Here is a 17704-nt window from a genome sequence, read left to right as displayed (position 1 = left end):
CCAATAAAACCTTCACAAATCGGTAAACATCCTCTCTTATCCACCCCGTCCTTTCAAAATAAAAGGGTGTTTCTCTCCCACACTGAGATCCTGTTGGTTTGCACTTGTGAGTGATCCTTCCCTGCACCGTGTCCCGCCCCCAAACTTCCTGTTTCAACAGGAAATACACCAATTCAAAAAAGTAAAAGTCTATTTCATGGCGTCTTTCAGTGGAAATATGTTTTGTTTTTTGTTTTTTTTTTCCCCTCGGTGTCAAATTATCTTATGACTCACAAGTTGAAAACAGCAGCTACCCTATGTCCGGGTGTACTGTACAGAGGACATCCAGGCCTTTCCAATGATATCTCATGTGATAAGGTGGGATGAGGGGAACACCCACTTTCTATTGAGCCAAAATGGCAGCTGCAGAAAAACGCACGTCGTGAAAAAAGAAACAGGAAGTCAAATATTGTTTAGCTATTGGTTTTTACTTATGAAAATTATATATTTTCTTGTTAATGGCATTGATTGTCTGTAATTGATTATCTGTGATTATTTGATTGTTTTTTTTTTTAAATTTAAATTAAAAATCTGTTTGTTTTTTTGTTGTTTTTTTTTTACAGTAAAATCCACTACAGTGGACGTACTGTAAAATCTAAAATAAAAATATTTTTGTGAAATTCTAAATTGTGAGTTGTTGTTTTAACTCTAAATAGACAAGAAATCACAAAAAAAGTTAAATTGGAAGACACTTGTTTCCTCAGGTCTCAGCAGGATATAGTTATATAAACCCTTTCTTATACATTTTTCATTGGCAGTTTATGTCTTTCATCTATTAGCACAACACCCTTATTTTGAAAGGGCACGGTCACGGCAGCCTGACTTCAGTGCCGCCCTGATGAGCGTGACCGGTTTGAGCGGCACAAACACCCCAGAGTGTGTTTTTTTTTTTTTTTTTTCATCTTCCTTTATCCCACCAAAGAGTTCTGCCAGGTATTCCTCGGCCCCGTGGAGAAAATCTGTCCAGCCAAGACTCACAGCGTCCGTCCGTCCGTCTGTCCTGACACCAGCCCGTGGTGCAGTCCCACCTCTGAAAACACACTGTCCTCAGCAGGACCCGCTCGTAACGTCACACACATTTTGTCCTGCTCTGTCTCCGACCTCTGCCTCTACCTCGATGCAGAGAGCAAGAGGTTCTTCCAACATCAGCGCCACTGAAACTCGGGAAATTAGGGGAGTGGCGGGGCGGATGACGCAGTTTTCAGTCTGATCCCATTTTCTCCGAAAATTATTGAGACAGAGCTCCCAAAAATTCACACACCCAACTTACACATGTCCTTTACAAATAACAACTGGATTTTTCATTGAACGATACTTGAGTCTAACACAAACAGGCTGAGAAGAGACCGAGCGCCAATCCGTCATTTGTCCCTCCCGGCGGAACAATTGACGCACACAAGAGGGACAATTGCTGCACAGCACAAAGTGTGCCATATTTCAGGTTTTTGTGCTTGTTATTCTGTTTAGACTTTAAACACTTGTATTTCTAGACCTTATTCCATATTTGTACCAAAGCATTACACGCTGTACGTTCAGAATCCGTTAAAAAGAACCACAGCAATGTTGCCTGTTTGGCGATATGACCTTAATCAACAGGAAAATGCATTTAAAATACACTAGTCATCATTTCCTTGTCTCATTTTCATTGGAATATAACAGCCCATGAGCTGTCTTTCTCACAGGAACTCAACCAGAGATAGGTTTCATAACCTAATTAAATCCGAGTTTGACACTGCACGAGCTCTATGACTTATAATAATAATAACAATAATAATTTGTCTTGACTGCGTTTCAGGTTAAAATTTGGCAAATAACTAATAGCTTTAGAGAGATATCTTTGTAAGATATCTTCGGAAGCCTTCATAGCCTATTATGCCACTCATTCTGCCCAAAATCGTCTCATGCACCCCTCTGGTTCCAGCCAATCTCAGTGCATCAACCGTCCCACCGCGCTCTGCGTCAACTGCCCCGCCGGTGTCTCCTGTCATTACAGCCTGGATAGCGTGCACGGCGTGCGTGCACGAAACTTAAAACCTATGCTGTTGTGTAGCCAGGAGATGTGGTAAGAGACTGATATATGTTTGCTAACTGGGGCAGGTGAACACAGTTTCTTATTCAAATTATGGAGGACTGAAAATAATTAACTTACATGGCTGAAAAAAGGATTTCCTCGCTAGCTTGTCGAAAAATCAATCCCGCTCAAATTTTGAATGAAGCTCGTTCACTCTCATGTGCACGAGCATGTGTAATCACGTGACTGCAGGTCAAACAGTTTTCAAGAAATCGTGAACACGTCAATCGTCCCGCACGTCATCCGCCCCGCCGCTCCCCTACTAATGACATCAAATTTAAACATCCTCTTATACTGATTACAATGGAGGCCCACATGAAAAAAAAAAAAAAATTAAAATGGTTACATGGTGAGATTTTTTTCTCACAATTCTGACAGATTACGATGCACTTAAAAGAGAGAGAGAGAGCAGGGGTGGTCGAGCGAGCTTGAGAATGAATGAAGAGAGCGAGCAGTCCACCTCCATGTTTGGTTCAGCTGCTTTCAAACACCATGTGACCTGGACCCGGCTACACCTTATCCAATCTAATGAGCTGGGGGTCAAGTTTTCTAAGATGCGGGCCCTGGTCCCTGATTTGTTTTTCTTCAAGCAAGATTAAAAAAAAAAAATTAAAATAAAAAAATGTGCCAGTGGGATGAGATAATCCCACTTGTTTCCCCTGCAGTTTCACCTGTTTCAAGGATTCAATCTGTTGAAACAAGGCAGAGTCAAACAGATCAGGATCACTAAGATCAAGAAAATGATGACTGATTCAAGAAAATGCTGGAAAAAAACTGATTAAATGGGATTATCCCATCCCACTGGCAGATTTTTTTTTTTACCTTGTTTGAAGAAAAGTAGGATTTGAGATTTTTTTTGGCATTGCAGCCTCACTTTTCTGCTGACGGCCACGACGCACTGACAAATGAGGTTTTCTTTCATCCGTTTTTTGGCTTTTTCTGTTCCTTCCCTGCTAAATTAGACTGTTCCAGTACATGCACCACATTTAAAGATATGTTTTAATCTTTTTTTTTTCCCAAACTTACTACTTCGAATAGGAAGGAGGAAATATAAATGTGTTGAAACAAGGCAGAATAATGCAGATCAGCCTCATTAGGATCGAGAAAATGACACAAAATTGATTAGCGTTGGAGACAAATGGGATTATCTCATCCCACTGTCTGATTTTTTTTTACCTTCTTTGAAGAAAAAAAACAAGATTTGACCCCTGGCGGTGAAATTAAATGACTTGTCAAGACAGATTTTTTTGCAACGTGCACCCGACACACCTGGGCACTCTCTCTCCTCCAGTCATTTCTCTGTCGCTCGCCGTTCATCCTGTGAACACTGAGGACAGCAGGCATGAGAGGCCGCGAGCTGGCACGTCACTAAAACATCCGTCTGAGCCAACAACACGCCGCTATTCCCCGCTCTGGACCTCTGCGGCCGCCCGAGCCGCCGTGTAAACGCTCAGGTATTTGGCCACATTAGTCGCCCCGCGCTATTGTCTGGCTTTTGGCAAACCGAGTCCAGGTCAGGACATAAATATTCATGCCGCGCCGCCAAGGTTATCACTCTTCCTGCTGCTCCGTGTTGCCCCCGTATCACCAGCGTTTATCGGCCTCCTTGGGCGCGGGGAGGGGCTCTGCCTCTCCAGAGACGGGGCTTATCTCACCTCCGGGCCGAGCCGTCCCCCGGGACAGCGCACTGACAGATCTATCGGCCTATCAGCAGACAGGAGGACACCCCCACTCCTCCAGTAATGAGCAGTAATCAAATACCTGATATCAACGGACCTCGGAGGGGATGTGCATTTGTGTGTGTGTGTGTGTGTGTGTGTGTGTGTGTGTGTGTGTGAGAGAGAGATCAATAGCCCAGTCTCCGCTGTGGGAGCAGAGGCAGAGTTAGATATCAGACAGGGGTTCAGAGGTCATTCCCTCCTGCAGGATCACTTTAACATCTGACTGGGCGTTTTTTTTTTTGTTGTTTTTTTTTTTCCTCCCATAAGGCGGCTGTCAGCAGGACATGCGCCTTATTTTGACGCGTCACGCTTCCAATTTCCCGCTTGTACCAGTCAACTCTGCACATCGTGACTTCAGATTAACAGGAGGGAGCTGTTTCTCCTTAAGTTTATGTTCTGCAGCCGAGGAAGGAGAGAGAGAGTGAGGATCTGACGTCAAGCTTTCTCTGGACATCAGATGGCTCACTGGCTCAGGGGCGGGGAAGATGCTTATCTCACAATTCAATGCTGTCATGATACTTGGGTGCTGATTCGATATGCATTGCAATTTTTAAGTACAGTTGTCCCTCGCTATAACATGGTTCACCTTTCGCGGCCTCGCAGTTTCGCGGATTTTTTTAGTGCAATTTTGCATGCTTTTTTTTTTACTGGACTTATTTTTCTACGAAGGTTTGAACTTTGAGAGTTTAAACATTAGAGAAAAATGAGAAAATGTTAATGCCTCTCTGAGAAAAGTGTATAAAGTGTGTAGTGAGGCGTTTTACAGCCTTAAAACATCTAGAATAATTGGAAAAAAATAAAGCTGACTACTTCGCGGATTTCGCCTATTGTGCATTATTTTTAGAACGTAACCACTGTATTGCAATTTGTTCTTACAATTTCTTGTGATTTTTGTTTTTTGCATGATCCTCTGTTCTGGAAATTTCTAATAAACCAGCCCCTTATTGTCAAACGACCTGGAGAAGCAGAGCTCCTCTGAACGGCCTCGCTCTCTAGTCTGTGTCTGTAAAGTTTGATGAGGCTGTGATTCTCCTAGAGGTCACTAGAGGTCATTTTCTACAGCGACGTCCAGTTTGACAAAAGTCTCTGCCTGCAGTGAAATGGCTGCTATGGGGGCCAACATCATCACACAGGAATCAAATGTGGCTCATTGAATCCACAAGAGTCTCAGCTTTCCAGTCAAAGCCAACTGATGCAGCTTCAAGACTGTTTAGGCCCCAGTCTGCACACACACACCATTTTACAACAGGCCACAAGAACACATGTGGACTGCAGGGTTTGGGGCCCAAACTGCATGGGATTAGCAGAAGGTGGGCGTGTCTGCAAAGGGGAGAGCCGTGGCTGCCCAGAGAACCCATTTTCATTCACACATCTGGAGGTCAGAGGTCAAGGGACCCCACTGGAAACAGCAGATTTTCCCTCGCGAAAATGTAGCCAAATTTTGCAGCAATATTTAGCCGCCTTGCCAAAAATCTTGCATGACAAGCTTGGTACCTGTGGATTCTTTAGGCCGCCTAGTTTCATATGAAACAAGCGCTCTTTTGGCCGATGCCAAGACCAATTCAGGTCCTGTACTTTTTTTCCAACTAACTGCAGAGAACATCAAGTCCCTCCTGTAGTGGAATAAAGGTTTTATTATGCCTGCTCTTATTGTGAAGGCCCACTGGCTTCAAATACAATGCTTTTCAAATTGTGCACATTCACTGGGCAAAATAAGAAAACTGCTTCAACTTAGGTTATGTAAATATGCCATATTTATTTTTATTCATTCATATTTGTATTCATATTATTTATTTTTATATAACACTTTCTTTCAGAGAGAGCTGTCAGATCCGTCCTGCTCTCCCTGACAGCAGCCACAACCAGGGCAGATCTGACCTATTTCACATATCAGCGTGTCACATCAGCAGAAATGTTCAATTCGGGCTGATTCCGCCTTTCATTTCAAGGCCCACAGTGATGACGTGCATCCCTCACGTTTACAGAAAAATCTCGTCTTGTGCAGCTTTATTAACGAGAAGAGTCCAGGACTACGGCAGCTTCGTCAAAGTCAGACAGACGAGGCTGCGTCCGGGTTCCTGAGACTCACTCAGACTTACAGGAGCTGCAACCGGAAATAAAGAATAACAGGAAGGTGGTGATGAATGAAAAGACAATGTAAACCCATATGAATGATTATGAGATGATAGTGATGATGATGATGATGATGATGATGATAGTAGTGATGACAATAACTGTGTCAACTAAGGCGGTGATGATAATGATGATTTAATGATACTAATTATAAAAACTGACACAATAAATGATTGTGATGATAACTGATTATACTGATGATAATGTGACACTATTGATTGTGAAAGTAGAATGATGATGATGAGGAGGAGGAGGAGGAGGAGGAGGATAACAGTAGTGAGGTCCATGACAGTTATGATGATTAGAATGATGATGATGATGATGATGATGATGGTGATGATATAAATGCATTATACTGAATCAGAGCCCACACAGTTTCAATAGTTTGGTGTAAATCAGTAAATCAGTCTCAACCCCACAGTTTATAATGACAATGACGATGATGATGACGACGATGATGATGTCACAGTCTGACTTCACGGCGTGAGCAGAGCAGACGCCAAGGACGCCACAGAAAAACCACAAAGAAGAAAACAGAGCACAAAGCTCGTGGCCGATGACGACAGGAGAGATTTGATTCAGTTTTGAACAGATTTACCTGAAATGCATTCAGTCTCACAGCCTTCATGAAGTATTGAATTTCTGAACCGACTGACAGCTTGTACTCGATATCGGTCGTCTACCACAGTGGCTCTCAAATGGGGGTACATGTAGCCCTTGTGGTATGCTGGAGTACTGCAGGAGGTACCTGAGATTTATTTTTGAATTTAAAAATTATCAGGGGCGTCCCAGTGGCCTGCCTGGTCCTGTCCAGAGCCTCTGCTGCAGGCCATCCCGTCTCTCTCTGCCCTGCCTTTCCCGTCTCTCTCTCTACTGTCACTATTAATAAAGCAGAGTTCAACAGAAAAATGTCAATGTAAATTTGATAAAGCACATTTTATCTTCAGTTCTCCCTCTGGGTTTCCTGAAGGTGTCAGGTGTGTGTGTTTGTGGTTTAAATCTGCTGCCGTGGTCGTCGAGCGAGGATGTTTGTTCACTATGACCAAAAAAAAAAAAAAAAATCCAGAAAGTGGATCAGTGGTTGAAGCTGGAAACAAGGAGGAAGAAGAGAAGAAGAAGCAGAAACACAAACAAGAGAATCTGCTCAGCATCAGGTTGTTGGTTCACACTGATGGAGCTGGACTGACCCTCTGACCACAGGAGGGGGTTTTTTCTACCAACATTTTTTTTTTTTTTTCACTGCTCAGGGGTTAGGGTTAGGGTACTGGGCTGAAAAAATATTTCAAAGGTGGAGCATTATGGAAAAAGTTTCAGAACCACTGGTCAACCATCCCCACGCCCACTTATGTAAAAAAAAAAAAAAAAAAAATCAGGCACCAAACCGAACACCTAATTAATGACCTCATAGTGACCTCACCTTGACATCTGATTGGCCCAATGCTTCCCTAAGGTGAAATGCGGGTTTTGCTTTATTTGTGGAGACTCCGTACTGATTTACATTCATTTTCTAAAGCCTTTCCCTAAATGTAGCCATAACTAACTTACGCTTAAACCTAACTCTCTCTAGCCTTAACCTAAACCTACTTAAGTCTAACCTGAACCCTAACCTAACCCTAAACCTAAACCCTAATTCTAACCTAAACCTAATCCTGATTCTGACCTAAACCCTGATTCTAACCTAAACCTAACCCTAATTCTAACCCAGCCCTAAACCTAACTTTAACCTAACCCTAATTCTAACCTAATCCTAACCCTAATTCTAACCTAAACCTAATCCTAATTCGAACCCTAACTCTACCTCTAACCTACTCCTAACTTTAACCGTAATTCTAACCTTAACCAATAAGACAAAATTAGCCTGTGAGAACCACCAGACCATAAAAAAATGTCCACACAAACTGATTTGTCCTCACAAGAACACTGGTTCTCCAAAACAGGCCCTCAAAAGTATAGCTAAACAAGTCCACACACACACACACACACACACACACACACAAACCACCTCCTATAGCAGTACATGGTCTACAACATATCATACCAATGTGAATACTAAACATTACATATGCATGCATGTGTGTGTGTTTGCTTGCATGAGTGACCAACATGCATGCATGACATGTACACCTACACACACACACACACATATACAAAGCCATGGTGAGTGAGTGTATGCAGAGTGGTGTCTTGCGTTCAGCGGGGCCTGCTGACAGCCAAGGAGCGGATCACCTGATGCCCAGCCACCTGCCATCTGTCTGCTGAATAAAACTGTTTTCCTGCCACACAACAGGGACAGGCATGGCTACACCTGTCAAACACACACACACACACACACACACACACACCCAGCAAAAATGCACAAATTCATGGATTCAGACTACAAATAGCCCACAGAAATATTGCATGACAGGATGTATATCTGCTCCTCAGCGCTTACCCAGCAGATACCAGCCAAAGCTGACGTGAAAAAGACCAAATACGCAAAACTGCTGAGGGAAATGCAAGCGAAGGTAATAATTTTCCATTTCGGAGAATAGAAGCAGGTAGAAGAAGCTCTCAGCTAATAAGCATGAAAACATTAACTTCAGCAACACAGATTATGTGGCAGAAACCAGGCTTGTAGTATGGTCAGCAAAATATACGGGTAAATAAAACATGTTGGACCGTAAATAATCTGCAAAATGATCCGTTGTGTCGCCTGCAGTGCCTCGCAGTGTTGGCAAACTTGCAAACAATATAATCAAGTTTTTATAACACTAATTTGTTAACACTAAACTGAATTCTGTCCCCTAAAAATGATTTCCCATGTATTTTGACCCTCATGTGATACCGTATACCGTTCAGAAACCATATTTTGTCCAACGTAAACGGTCAAAATATGCAAAACTGCTGAGGTGGATGCAAGCAAAAGTGGGTGAAAACAAACAGGTGGAAAATGCTTCAGTCCAATAATCAGAGTGTGGGTGGAAACACATGAGCAACATCCACAGCCAACAAACTCAAATTTGGTCAGCAAAAACACAGGCATGAATAAATACAGCTGGACTTTAAATAACCTGCAAAAACGATCCGCGCGTGTCGCCTTCAGTTTTGCGTTGCAGTGGCTCGCTGTGTTGGCAGACTTGCAAACAATATGTCATTTGTTAACACTCAACCGTCTCTGAGCCATGAACACACTGAAGCTGAGCCTAAATTCAATTAAACGATTCCTCATGCGATGCTGTGTAATGTTCGCAGACCACATCCTGTCCAACGTAAAGGGACAAAATATGCAAATCTGCTGCTGAGGTAAATGCAAACAAAGGCATCACATTTCCCATCGTGGAGAATATAAACAGGTAGAAAATCAGTGCGTGGGGGTGAAAACACACAAGCAACATTTACAGCTGATAAACATGAAAACAATAACTTCTGCAGCACGGTGTATTTTGCAAAAACCAGCTGGACAGCCTTGTCATTCAATCTGCAACAATATAAGGCAAATAAATACAGTTGGGCCTTAAATTATCTGCATAATTATCCACCGTGTTGTGCATTCAGTGCCTCGCAGTGTGAAACTTGCAAACAACATGATCAAGTAGTCGACTGCAAACCCGGCAGAGCTGTTTCCTGTGAACTTTTAGCAGTAAAATGTCGTCTACAGGCTCAGCAGAGGAGGTGAAGCTCGGCTGCTGAAAGTTGCATGTTGGGCAATTTGACTAATTAGCATAATGAGCTAATTAATCACCAACAACTGGAAATGGCTGTAATTTAGCTTCCATTTAAGCTGGAAAGGTGATCTGAGAGTGTAAATCCATGTTGGTGACGTCCAGAAATCCATCCAATATCACGCTGTAGTCACGTGACCTTTCCTCATTAGCATAATTAGAATATGTTATGTAAGAAAAAAATAGGTTCATATCAGACTCAGTGTTGTTTCCTGTGAATTTTTTTATGATTAAAATGCCATCTATAGGCTTAGTGGATGGACTTCAACTTGGTTGCTAAAAGTTGCATGTTGGGCAATTTGAGTAATTAACATACTGAGCTAATTAATAACAAAAAACTGGAAAGGGTTATGATTTTGCTTCTAGTGAACTTGGAAAGGTGATCTGAGAGTCTAAATCCATGTTGGTGATGTCTAGAAATAAATACATAATAATAATAATAATGATAAATAATAATAAAAATGAAGTGATCTGAAATGCTGCTGAGGAAAAGCTGCAGGACTCAGTTCTGGGCATCAAACTCAGACTGAGACTCTAAGATCACCTTTCTACACCGACTTACAGCGAAAATAAATCCATTTCCTGATTTTGACCTATTTTTTTTTTTTTTTTTTTACATATAATTTATGCAAATGATGCTAATGAGGAAAGGTAACGTGACTGCAGCGTGGTAATGGATGGATTTCTGGACGTCATCAACATGGATTTACACTCTCAGATCACCTTTCCAAGTTCACTAGAAGCTAATTTATAGCCATTTCCAGTTTTGTGGCGATTAATTAGCTCATTATGCTAATTAGTCAAATTGCCCAACATGTGACTTTCAGCAGCCGAGCTTCCTCTCCTCTGCTGAGCCTGTAGGTGACATTTTAATGCTAAAAGTTCACAGGAAACAGCTCTGCTGGGTCCAGTGCGTTTTCCAGTAGACTAAAGTCATTTTTAATTCCACTGAGTTTCACCACTAAACTGTTCTGTCATAAACACACTGACACTGAGTGTTAATTGCCTCAAAATGATTTCCCATGTATTTTGACCTCATGTGATGCTGTATAGTTGGGAGACCAGCCCCAACATGAGGTTCTCATCAGACACAGCACAGAGGAGCAGGCTGGACATTCACCACAGCCTCCTAACATTACACAGAAATAGATTTTTTTATTATTATTCTTTATTCTTTTTTTTTTTTTTTTTTTTTTTTCTAAGGAAAAAAATGTACCTATTTATTTACATTTGCTTCCCCTTCTTTTCCCTTCTGCTCTGCTCTGATGCACGAGGAAGGGCCAAGCCTCAGCATCCACGCCACCATTTAACTGGATATCATGACACAGGCGTGATGGCACATCAAGGCTGCACTGAATTCATTTCAAGGTTAGCCCACATCCACCGAGGCATCTTCACGAGCATGGGAATTCACAAAAGCATCAACTATGTGCTGCATGTCCGAGGGGGGGTGAGGAGAGGAGAGGAGAGGGAGAAATGGCCAGCCTGTGGTGCTGGGGGGCGGGGAGATGGGCCACATTTTTTCTCCTGGACTAAAAGGCACATTTGGTCGGCAAGGAGGGCGACACATTTGCAGAAATCGCCGTTTGCAGCCAATAAGCGAGCGGCGGCGCGGCGCGGCGGATCACGCACCCCGAATCCTAATAATGCGGGAGAGCCGTTAAATGAGCTCCGAGGCGGCGATCGAGACAGGTGTCCGTCCTGATCGATCCGTCCTGATCATTAAAGCTCTATTTCTCAGCACTTCATCGGCGAATAGGTGAATCAGCAGCCGCGCGTCTCGTCCATTCACAGAACCGTTTAGCGGCGGAACGAGGCGCGGACACGAGCGGCGGCTCGGCTCCGATCAGCTGATGCGACTTGACGAAAGGTCCGAACTTGCCTCAGCGACGGACAATAGCACATCAGTGTTGTTTGTCTGTATTTCTCCTGTGTGCATCTACATGCATCACATACACACACACATACACACACACATACACACTCACTTACCGCGATGAGATGAGACAATATTCCAGTGAAGAGGCGAATCCATTAAACCGGAGCGGCGGAAAAAGGTGCAAGAAATCGCGTCCAAACCCGTGCGTACTACTACTACTCCATCCGCTCGGAGAGAAGCCACAGCGCTCGGTTTGTGATGAGGATCACGCAGCGTGTGTGTGTGTGTGTGTGTGAGAGAGAGAGAGAGAGAGAGAGAGAGAGAGAGAGAGAGAGGGAGAGAGAGGGAGTGTGTGTGTGTGCATGGGGATGGACGCTGTGCCGTGTCGGGGGGCGGGGACAAGACGCGTACTCGGGTCCGGTGGAGCGTACTAATTCTCTGTAGGGGCCTTGTGTTACAAGCAGGTCGGCTGTCTAGCCCACATATTCCCAGCCAGCCTGCCCTATAGACCCCCAGGTCCTATAGCAGCACTTTTTTTTTTTTGCCTTTACCTTTTTTTTTCTCCATCCAGGGGAGGCGGAATGGGCATGCCGGCTGTTTTTCATCCCCTCTTTCTCCTCCCCAGCTGCTCAGCTCCACCTCAGCCTCACTGGGCTGACTGGAGGCTGGATGGGACTCTGAAGGCTGATACTGATGCCAGAATTTATAGAATAAAGTAGCTGGTAGCTCTTTAACCCTCCTGCTACCTTCACATTTAATAATATTTTTTATCAGCATGGGTTAATCTGACCTCAGTAATTTAAACCTCCGGAAAATGATCATAATAAAAATTGTTACCCATTTATGTGTCACATATTTTATGTTTCTTGCTGATGACCTAAATAGATCTTTAAATAAAACCTTATACATCAAAATTCTTGTGGGATTTGTCCTTATTCCTCCCAAATGTCATTTGAACTGGACTGGCTCTCACACTGCGACAGGCCCTGAGGCAGAGGGAAGTTTTTTGAAGATTAGAAATGTCATGTTGTAGTTCCTCTGCGTCTAAAACAGCTAAAACAAATGTGTGTAATAAAAGGTTGGTATCTCTTATGTGTTTTATACAGCTAAAACAGCCTGGAGGCCAAACTGACCCCAAAGAAATGCTGATGCATACAAAATGTGTCCAGGACATTAAAAACATATCATGTTAATATATGTTTACCCACTTGTCTCCAATAAGAAAAGTCATGAAATGTGAAGGAAACACACACACACACACACACACACACACACACAATGTTAATCGTGTATTTGGAGGTTTAAAACATCGGATGGCCTCAAACTGACACCAAAAATGATACAAGGGTTAATTTTCTATTTTTAACCTTTGTCTGATACAAGAAAAAGAAAAGGTCGAGTGTTTCTCAGGGTGGAAAAGCTGTAAAACAGCATTTAAAACACGACTTTCCTCTGAAGCACCGGCTGATGAAATTCTTTTATGTGTAGTGAAATGAATGAAATGTCACTCAAGGCTTTTATGGGCTGACCGAAAGCACTGGAGAGGCCATGGAGACGTTTTTTTTTTTGTTTGCTCAATTGATTCTTATTCTCAATTTGATATTTCAAGCTCTCAAAGTCATAAAATTGTGCCCTTGTCTAAAGTTTTGAATTAGCTATAGTATTAAAGAAGTCCAGGATATAATTCTGAATCCAAGAACTCAAAAAGTGAAACTGAGAGCACAAAAAAGGAAATTGCGTGCACAAATTAGGATTTCATGAGCTTGAGTTATATTTTGTGAACATGAAATTAAATATCAATTTTACTCTGTCTGCTGCAGTCACTGCTTGAACCACCATCCAGACTTTACAACAAATACAGTGTGACTGTAGGGGGCGTACTTTCAGAGGTGGAATTAAATTTACTCATGTGGCTATAACTGAGTAGTTTCTTTTTGTGTACTTACACTTTTTTTTTTTTTTGAGTATTTTTTCAAAGTCGGCAATTTTATTTTTACTTGAGTCCATTTGTGCTTGAGTTCTGTCCTTCACTGCATTTTAAATCAGATCCATTACAGAGAACACATGATCAATGACAGGCTGTGAAACCTGTCACAATAAAAGCTCAGTCAGCACAGATGAGAAGAGGAACCTGCTTCTGCTTTTTGTCATTTTCCATATTTCATAATAAAAGCTGCACCATGCAAAACTGCAGCGAGGACCCTGTGGACTCAACCATCACATGATGAGCTTATTCCACATTTTGTCAGTTGAGTCTACGGGGTCCTCACTTCAGTTTTAGCGTAATGCCCCTTTAAAAGCATGCAGTGTGCAGCGTGTTCTCTCCTCCTTTTCTAACTGCATGGAAAAGATCCCAGCTAACACAGTTACTGTTTGGAAAAAGGAGCTCAGTCACTTTTACTGCCAGGACATTTGACATGAGACACTTTGGAGATTTTTACTGTACTACTTCTACTTCTACTGCAGTCACATACCAGCAGAGGAACAGTACTTCTACTTCTACTACAGTCACATACCAGCAGAGGAACAGTACTTCTACTTCTACTGCAGTCACATACCAGCAGAGGAACAGTAGCTGGGTTTCCATCCACCTATTTTAATTCACATTTTCATAAATTGCGAAAAAAAAAAAAAAAAAAAAAAAAAAAAAACTTGGATGGAAACGCCAGAAATTCAAAAAATGGCCGAAAATTCGCAAAAAAGTTTTTATGCTTGGAGGGGGTGGATTTCTCAGCGTATCGATAAAAGAAAATGCGACTTTTTGCTGTGGAAACAGGTTTTGCGAATAAACGATGACTGGACCGGATACCACGTCACACTTCTACACTACAGTCTTATTATTAGTTATTATTATTATTATTGTTGTTATTATTATTATTAGTCTCTTATTCCTTATTTAGGATGGGTCGGTACGAAGTTAGCGCTGCCAAAATAGTAAGCAGACTTCTCCCAAGAGCCGACAAGTTCAGCAGGAATCTGTCCCTGATCAGCTGTTGAGCGTCAGCTGAGTATTTGTTGTTGTTCAGTCGACACACAGACGCTGTCTGATGATGTCATCTCACGGCGCACTCTCCTCTCAATAATCGCAAAACAAAACTAATGGAAACAGGCATAAATTCACATTTTCTTTTGTGCATTTTGACAAAATTCGCTCAAAAATTTCGATATATTTGGATGGAAACCAACCTAGTACTTCTACTTCTACTGCAGTCAGATACCAGCAGAGGAACAGTACTTCTACTTCTACTGGAGTAGCAGTTTCGGGCTCTGAGGGACAGGAGGACAGCAGTGGAGACCGTCCTGTCCTCTGCAGACGGGCCTCAGGTCTCTGTGTTTCCTCTCAGCGGCAGCCTGACTTCATATCTATTGACCGTTTGACTGCAGCTCCATTCATTTTCCTCCCTTCTATTCAGCATCATGGAGGGGCTGGAGCCAGATCCCAGCATGCAGCAGGGCCAGCATGTCCGTCACGGTGCTATGGCCACCGCGGCGTCTTCAGCTCCAGTCGATCCTGACCAGCGAGGACTCAGGTTAACATGTGATGTCATAATAACAATTAAAAAAGGCCATAAAATCATTTTAACTATAAAGGCTGCATATATTGTAGTTTGCACAATACATCACAGAGCACAGACTGCACAGCACGGGGCACATATACTGTATCAAAACATGCAAAATTATGACGTCTTTATTGGACTTTATTGGATGATTGACGATTTAAATACAAATAAAAAAAAGGCAGGAGGCTCATTGTTGGCACTGGCGCCTTCAATCGTCACTGCTTTCCTCCACAGCAGTTAGCGCGATGTCGAACAATATAAAATAATTAAAATCACTTGAATTAGGCTAAAAACCCTGGAAATGCTCTGCTGCCACCACCTGGGCCTGTTTGCAGCCTAATTCATTAACTAGATAATTAATTAATTCTTTCTATATTGATGGACATCAGCTAATTTCTTTTACTATGAGCTATTCATGCACCTATCTTGGTGTTATTTTTTTTTTTTTTATTTCAGTGTATTTTATCTTACTATTTTATTTTGTTTTATTTTAACTTATTTCAACATATTTAATTCACTATTTCTATTTTATTTTATTTTATTTCAGTATATTTTTAGTTTACTATTTTTATTTTATTTTATTTTAAATTTTTTCAATATATATAATTTAGTATTTTTATTTGATTTTATTTCACCTCATTTTGATATATTTTAGTTGACTATTTTTAGTTATTTTTTTGTATTTTATTTTTATTTGATAATTTTATGCTTTATAGTGTTTTACATTGTGTGTATAACTTTGGCCTCACTTTCATTTATTGACCAGCTCCCTTTTATAAAGAGATGTGGTTTCTCTTAGCTGGTTAAATGATAGTTAATAAAAAAAAATCACCATCTGATGACACACTTATAAACAATGAACACAGGTTGCAGTAATTCATATCAACAAAACACACAATATCCCCTCAGATAAAAACATATATATGTATAATAGTGATGAAAGATAAGGCTACATAAAAGGAGAAAAAAGTGAATTTTCTGCAGGAAACAAGAGGAACTGCTTCGTCACATGAAGGTTTGAGGCTCGCTCCCAGCATGCCTTGCCAGCTGTCCGTCATCGCTCCGCCTTCTTGCATCATGAATCTGCGTTTGTCTCAGAGGAGCGTCGAAATCTGCAGCTGCACCGCCGCAGAGGAGCGCCGCCGCAGAGGAGCGCCGCCGCAGAACTGGGACAGGAAGGTTCAGGAGGAGGATTCCCCACGCAGCACCAACACACTGAAACACACACTGAAACACACACTGAAACACACACTGAAACACACTGCAGGACACACACTGAAACACACTGCAGGACACACACTGCAGGACACACACTGAAACACACACTGAAACACACTGCAGGACACACACTGAAACACACACTGAAACACACTGCAGGACACACACTGAAACACACACTGAACACACACTGAAACACACACTGAACACACACTGAAACACACACTGAAACACACTGCAGGACACACACTGAAACACACACTGAACACACACTGAACACACACTGCAGGACACACACTGAAACACACACTGAAACACACACTGAACACACACTGCAGGACACACACTGAAACACACACTGAAACACACACTGAAACACACACTGACTCACACACTGAAACACACACTGAAACACACACTGACTCACACACTGACTCACACACTGAACACACACTGAAACACACACTGACTCACACACTGAAACACACACTGAAACACACACTGAAACACACACTGACTCACACACTGAAACACACACTGAAACACACACTGAAACACACACTGACTCACACACTGAAACACACACTGAAAGACACTGAAACACACACACTGCTCACTGGTGTGTTCAGTGGTCTGGATTCAGGGAGTCATATTAACCTCTCCTCCTGCTCCTCTGGCTCCTCCTGCTCCTCCTGCTCCTCTGGCTCCTCCTGCTCCTCCTGCTCCTCCTGCTCCTCTGTCCAGCTCCACCCTGCTCCTCCTGCTCCTCTGGCTCCTCCTGCTCCTCTGGCTCCTCCTGCTCCTCCACCCTGCTCCTCTGGCTCCTCCTGCTCCTCTGTCCAGCTCCTCCTGCTCCTCCTCCTGCTCCTCCTGCTCCTCTGTCCAGCTCCTCCTGCTCCTCCTCTGGCTCCTCCTGCTCCTCCGCTTGGCTCCTCCTGCTCCTCCCTGCGTCTCCGTGTGTGGCCTCCAGACAGATCTCTCACACCGAGCAGAAAAACTGAAGTGACGGTAAAACGGTGGAGTGATGCAGTCAGCACTCTCCTCGCCGACCGAGCCGCTCCAGCTGTAATTACGAGCGACGGCGAGGCGATCCGGAGTTACGGAGGTTTTTGAAGCGGCGCCGAGTCCCGGGTGCCGGATCTAAAATAGGCCGGCGATAGCCTAGAGGTTAGAGCGCGCTGCTTTTCCCACTTTAATTCCACTTTTTTAGAAATGACTAACCACCATGACCCATCTTCCATTCACACAGAGTTACTCTCTGCTTTATCTTCATTTAAATAAAATCCCCCGGACAAACGGCACGCGCCTCTCAGAGCGCTGATCGGGACGCATATTTTTATCTGAGCCCGACCCGAGACGGGGGCGTGGTAACCGAGCCT

General features: G+C 42.9%; 1 protein-coding gene across 2 annotated transcripts in view; it reads right to left on the bottom strand.

Annotated features, from left to right (window-relative positions):
* Positions 1-11811, bottom strand: part of plppr1 (phospholipid phosphatase related 1) — a 106662-nt gene extending 94851 nt beyond the window's left edge. For both annotated transcript variants that reach the window (XM_030065977.1, XM_030065976.1), the window contains exon 1: positions 11661-11811. The gene's annotated coding sequence lies outside the window, so the exon portion shown is untranslated. The remainder of the gene's footprint in view (positions 1-11660) is intronic.
* Positions 11812-17704: the final 5893 nt, after the last annotated feature.

This window comes from Myripristis murdjan, chromosome 12 (genome assembly GCF_902150065.1).
Source record: "Myripristis murdjan chromosome 12, fMyrMur1.1, whole genome shotgun sequence".
NCBI lineage: Eukaryota > Metazoa > Chordata > Actinopteri > Holocentriformes > Holocentridae > Myripristis > Myripristis murdjan.
Note: the sequence above shows the minus strand (reverse complement) of the source record. Positions and strands in the feature narration are given on the sequence as shown.